The sequence below is a fragment of the Diplotaxodon limnothrissa genome, linkage group LG5, assembly GCF_057381915.1.
Source record: "Diplotaxodon limnothrissa isolate DT_005_m linkage group LG5, D_limnothrissa_male_GT1.1, whole genome shotgun sequence".
Lineage (NCBI taxonomy): Eukaryota > Metazoa > Chordata > Actinopteri > Cichliformes > Cichlidae > Diplotaxodon > Diplotaxodon limnothrissa.
Window position 1 is genome coordinate 2161099 of NC_140600.1, and position 7029 is coordinate 2168127.

Below are 7029 nucleotides of genomic sequence, written 5' to 3' on the forward strand. Positions count from 1 at the left end.
CTCCAGTGGAAAAGAGAAACACGGTCAAAGAAAGAGCAAATAAAAGAAATGTGCGCTGACATGGTACTCCTGAAAGAGTTGAGGGCAGATGACACCACGGTGATTGGCCTCATCAGTGACAACGATGAGGCCGCCTACAGGGAGGAGGTGGATCGTCTGGCTGAGTGGTGCGACACAAACAACCTGCTGCTTAACACCGAGAAGACCAAGGAGCTCATCGTGGACTACAGGAGGAATGCTGACCCACATCCACCCATCCACATTAAGGGGACGGCTGTGGAGCGTGTGAGCAGCTTCAAGTTCCTGGGAGTCCACATCTCCGAGGATCTCACCTGGACGACCAACTGATCCAAGCTGGTCAAGAAGGCTCACCAGCGCCTCTTCTTCTTGAGGACTCTGAGGAAGAACCACCTGTCCTCAGACATCCTGGTGAACTTCTATCGTTGCACCATCGAGAGCATCCTGACCAACTGTATAACAGTCTGGTACGGGAACTGCTCTGCCTCGGACCGGACGGCGTTGCAGAGGGTCGCCGGAGCACCACTTCCTGCCATAAAGGACATCTACAGGAAGCGGTGTCTGAAAAGGGCTGGGAAAATCATCAAAGACCCCAGTCACCCATCACATGGACTCTTCACCCTCCTGCCCTCTGGGAGGCGCTACAGGAGCCTCCGGACTAAGACCACCAGGTACCGGAACAGCTTCTTCCCCACAGCTGTCAGACTCCTGAACTCTGCCTCCTGACATCTGACCCACGTTAAACTCATGGACTGAACATACACACACCCACAACCACCCACACACACACACACAATGGACAACTGTACCCTCATACACACAATAACAAAATGGGCTGAACCACCACTCACAACCACCAGCACTTTATGTAACCACTGTAGAAATTATCCACATATCTCACTTATCTTAACTGCACTACTGTATAGCTCTGTGTAAATAATCATTCTGTACATACGATAATTTTTAATCCTACAACTGTTTATAACTTGCATAGTTCACATTTCTGTATAGCTGTATATCTCAGATTTCTGTATAGTTTTTCATATTTATATCCTGTTCATAGCCTGTACTCACTACAGCCTGTACATACTTATACTTATAGAATATTCATAACATACTTCATACCGTGTACATTATAACATACCATAATAGACCCATTCTGTAATATACTTGCATATCTATATTATTGCTAATATATGTGTAATATATCTATATCATGGCTAAAGCACTTCTGGATGGATGCAAACTGCATTTTGTTGCCCTGTACCTGTGACATGTGCAATGACAATAAAGTTTAATTCTATTCTATTCTAATTCTATTCTAAGTTTCCAAAATCAGAGAAGCCATTCTAAAGACAACACCTAAGCTCAGCGCGTGAGCAATCGCACACTGCTGACATGGTCTCCCCACACAGAAAATCTGCGCTGCACACACAAAAAAAATCCAGCCTGAATTGGAATGAAAGTAAATACATGTATTTATTTTATTTCACTGATTTTCTGTTCACGGAGACTGTGTCAGCAGTGCACGATTGCTCACACGCTCAGCTTAGAGGGAACAGTGCCTGCAACCCAACTGCTTTTCCCCATTAAGGCGAAAGAAAATTCATGCTGTTTTATTATTAGCATGTGAGGGGAACAGCACAGTTTCAACAAAGATTTGCACCACAGAAATATTTTCCAGCACCATGCCACCACTCTAGATGCTTTTCATGTGTGAAAGAATGTTACGAATATTGTCAGCACTGCTTCAAGTGTGGGAGATGTGAGCATTTTGTGCAGGTTTCAACGCACCAAGCACCTTTCAAACAAGATAGCATTCTGATCTTCAAGTCTCATGAGAGTAGGGAGAGTAGAAAAGCGCTATATAAGAATCAGTCCATTTACCATTCATGAGAACCCACAGTGGCCTGAAGGACTGAAGGAAGTTCTGCGATACCCTTTTATCAGTAAAGGCTAGTATGACACCAAATATTGTTTACAAAATCCCACGAACCATGACATCGTAGTGCCAAATAGGAATGTTATGGAAACTTTGCGGTCTGTTGGATCAATATATCCTGCTAATATATTGAAAACTGACTGGATACCTACTGCATCAGTCCATTATGCCCAGGCACATCTACCATTGAACACTAGGATCCACCTATCAAGTTGTTAATCAGATGTTAAGAGAAGAATCACAATCATTCTTTAGGTCTGACAACGACATAGGATGTGCTGAGAACTTGCAAACGAACACTTCCATGAAAGATAACGAGCCAGTGACACCGACTTATCTCTCTGTACCAAAGCCCTTGTATCAGGAGATGAAAAACTACCTGCAGGACTTCTGAGCTCAAGGGTCGATGGAAAAATCCACCTCATCATACTCCTCTCTGGTAGTCTGTAGGATGTCACGACAGTGCTGCAAAGAGTTAGGGAGAATGGAATCAAACTAAAAGCAAGGAAGTGCAATCTGTTTAGAGCAGAAGCAAGGTAACTTGGCGGGATTGTGTCAGCAGAAGGAAGCAGGATAAACCCCACAGATAGCACTGCTATGACTGCTTTGAAAGACAAACAGCCAGGTACTGTTGGTGAATTAAGAGCAATGTTGGGACTGTTCAGTTATTACAAACAATACAGGATTTTGATGGAATCGCCAATTCTCTGTATGACCTGCTCAGTGGACCTGCAGACATTGAGACCCAGCGAAACAAAAGATTAAAGTGGCAGATAAAATAAAACAACAGTAGTTGTCCCTTCAAGTACACATATTTAGTGTAGTGACATGCACCAGTCAGTGGTAGAGCAGTTGATAGACTGTTTAACTCAGCCTCCTGTTATAGGCTTTCCAAAATTTTCAGAGCCATTCATCGTGAAATGTTGCTTTGTGCAATTTCTTGCATTTCTCGTACTTTAACTGCAGTTGAGAAGAATTACCATTTGCGTTCAGAGTTTCTAGCTCTCAAATGGGTGATCACAGAAAAATTCTGCAATTACCTCTATTATGCAACATTCTTCACAGTGTACACCAATAATTATCGACTTACCTACATGCCAAACTGAATACAACAGGGTGACGATGGGTAGCAGAACTGGCAGATTTCCACTTCACGATTAAAATGTGAAGGAAAATGTGGTTGTAGACAGTCTTTCCAGCATGGTGTAGACACGATGAAAGGGTTCATGGAGGAAATTACATGTAATGTGATTGGAGCAGCTACACAGACAGTGGAAAGAATGAATCCAGTGTGTCGTGTCCATGGTCTCAGTTAACTGTGCAGCCATGGCCACAGATGTTTCCATCATACCACTGACAAAAAGCCAGATCAACCAGGAACAAAGAAGTGATCTGATTTGGTGTAACCTAACACAAGAAAAACCATCAAGTTCAGAACTAAAGCACTTCAACTCACAGGTAATATCTAAGACAACAAATTGAAGATGGATGAGAATCTTCTTGCACAAAGAAACAGCCAACCAAAAACAGCTGGTCTTACCAGAAAAACACGAAAGTACAAGACTAAAGGAGATACATGATGAATGGGGCCATCAAGGTGTTGAAATGAATGTTATCGGTTCTACCAGTTCTACTGGCCGCATATGCAACGAGAAGTAGATGATTATGTAATAAAGACGGTCTGTCTGCATAAAACTCAAGATCCATCTCATTACAGCAGTGCACCACTGACTAATATTGTCACTACTTAACCACTGAGACTTCTATCAAGTGATTTCCTACACCACAACAAATGCAAGACAGTTATGAATACATCCTTGTTGTCACTGTTTTACACACTTCAGGTGTATGCTACAACTTCCAAAACAGGTTATACAGCTGCAATCAAAATCCTTAATGACAGCATGAATACATCATAAACACGGTGTTGAATTTGAAAACATGTTGTTTGTACAACTGAAAAACTACTGTGGAGTTGCTGGATCCAGGACTATTCTCTACCATCCCCAAAGGAATGGGCAAGTGGAGCGGTTTTATAGGATACTATTCCAGATGCTGAAACGCTCTCTGAGAAGCAGAAGGCACTAATCAAGAACTAAGTCAATGCACTCAATAGCAAATGGACTCTTCAGCACAGAATTCAATTTGATTCGATTTTTATTTTTCTTGGAGCTTAACACACAGACCCAAAGCACACCACAGTCACTTGTATCACTCTCATGGACCTTTATCAAACGTGAGTGTTGCTTGTCACCTGCTCTGGCCCCTGGAACACAATTGATTATGGTTGCTGGCAACCGTGGCTCAGGGGGTTGGGAAGCGCATCTGTAACCGGCAGGTCGCCGGCTTGATCCCTGGGCTCTCTGTCCTGGTCGTTGTGTCCTTGGGCAAGACACTTTACCCTACTGCCTACTGGTGTTGGCCAGAGGGGCCGATGGCGCGATATGGTAGCCTCGCTTCTGTCAGTCTGCCCCAGGGCAGCTGTGGCTACAACTGTAGCTTGCCTCCACCAGTGTATGAATGTGAGAGTGAATGAATAGTGGTATTGTAAAGCGCTTTGGGTGCCTTGAAAAGCGCTATATAAATCCAATCCATTATTATTATTAATTTTGAGGAAATCCATTATTAAGCTCTTTTTTGAAAAACTCTGTTGTACATGCACAGTGCGTCATTAAGAGAAAAAGTAATTATCTCAAACTGGTTAAGGCTCTGTAAGGCCAGCTAATTCAAAGAAAGCCTGTAGAGCACACTGGCCATTTATATTGTTGGATGTGTTTCAGTGAACATATAAAGAGCAGCTATATTTAAAAGCACTACATTATCTCAACCACAAAAAAGTGACAAAGTGGCTGGATCACACAACATGTAGCTATTGTGGCTTTGTTGTCTACTCTGCTCATTTTCATTTCCTGTGTTGAAACATTGAAGTAAAACAATGAAACAAACAAAATCAGTCTGCACACAAAATACATCTCATTTTGACTTGATCATTAATGTTTGTGACATTCAGGTTAAACATGACATCCTTATGCTTATTACTACACTTACATATTTGACAGTACAGCTAAAAGGTTCCTTGCAGCAGTAATGGTACTAGTTCATGAACTTTCCTGTGGAGACACTTTCAGTTTCAGACAATTCTGATTGGTCACGTGTTTGTAGTTTTTTTGTTGTTTGTTTGTTTGTTTGTTTTATTTTGTGATTTTTTAAAAAAATGTAATTATTCTTTTAAATTTTTTCATGGTTTTGCAGGATACAGTGGAATCTGTGCACTCAGTAATAATCTCAAAGGCCTTTTTGGTCCCTTGAAAAAGGTTTCTGCGATTAAAAGTTTTTGATAGTGCTGCTTTTTAGGGGACGGACCAGTGGAAGAGAAATTGTTACTTATTAGACTTTTTTGGCCATTTTCATAATATTGTACAAAGTACTAAACAAGAACTATGACTGTATGTGTGTGTATATGTGTGAACATTGTCAGCTGGTACGCTGTGTGCCCTTACAACCCTGTCTGCCTTACAACGGCGCCATCAAGGTCTATCAAGTGCCCAAGATGATCAACCTTATGAGGCCAGAAGTCTTTAAAGACATTGTGTGTCTAAAAGGTGTAATCTGAGAGATTTACAAAATGTGCCCAAAAAATCAGAGCATGTAATTTGCATGCTGTTTATCTGCTACATACTTTTCATAAAGGTACATTTCCATTTCAAGCTCCCTTGGGTCAGATTTCCAAAATATCCTCATGCACTGATTAATGGTGAGGGCACCTCCAAATAATTTTCTAAGATTTTCAGAACCAGTCATTTGAGTAAAGCGATCTGCGGCTCAGTTTTTTAAAGATACAGCGGGGGATATTTGATCCCATTTCTAAGTATGCTCATTTATATTGACATGAACCATTTCTAATTTTTATGGAAAATAAATTACTGTCAACCAGCAACTCAAAGCAACAGCTTCCTTCTCATATTTACTACACTTTAAAAACTGAAACTGGCATTTACTTAAAAATTTTGAGGCAACACTTTTACACTTAAAAATATTGAGTAGGTTGGAAACTAGTCAAATCTGTTCAATATACTTGATCAATTGAATAACTAAAGCTTAAACATATTAAGTTGAAATCAATAATTGTAGTTGTTACACAAACATGAAAAAATTGAGTAAATAACACTGACATGCTTGGTCAATGTAACTGAATATAGATGGTCAGTTGATCCAAAATTTTGTTCCATTTACTTAATATTGTAAACTGAACGTAATCAAAATTGTACTTAATATTAAATATGTTAAATGGCCTGCATTTGTATAGCGCTTTACTTTGTCCCTATGGATCCCAAAGCGCTTTACACTACATCCAGTCATCCTGAAAGTGTGTGTGAATCATTTAGTCATTCACACACACATTGTTGACGACATGCTACATTGTAGCCACAGCTGCCCTGGGGCCCTCTGACCACCACCAGTAGGCAGTAGGCAACCAGTAGGTGACCGAGACTGTCGGTGCCGGGGCTCCAACTGGCAACCTTCCGATTACAAGACGAACTGCCAACTCTTGAGCCAATTATTGTATTTCACTGGTAGTCTAAGTCTGAAAAACCAAACAAACTAATATGTAGTTGTGTGTTTCATAATACATGTATGAAAAATGACCACGTTAACATTTTTCCAAACGAAATTTAATTTTCATAAACATGGAAATAACTCGAAATAAACAAGCACTAAAAAGACAAGAGCCTTTTCCCTTTTAGCTCAAAGCCTCACATACTTGAAGGATAGATGTCAAACCAGGACAGCAAACACAAAAGCTCAGAATATTTAAAAAACAAAACGAACGAAACAATGGAAAAGGCTCATGGTACTCAATTACTCTACGTTATCGTGTTTTACTTACACTTTTCAGTTGTAGTTGCTGACAATAAATAATACTGATTTGAATAATTAATGATTTTAGTACAAGATACTGATGAGTATAGATACGTATTTCTCAAATGTTTTGATTCAATTTTAAACAAAAATATTAAGTACATGCAAAGAAGGTATTCTGTAAACCAGATACTAAATTTATTGTCTGA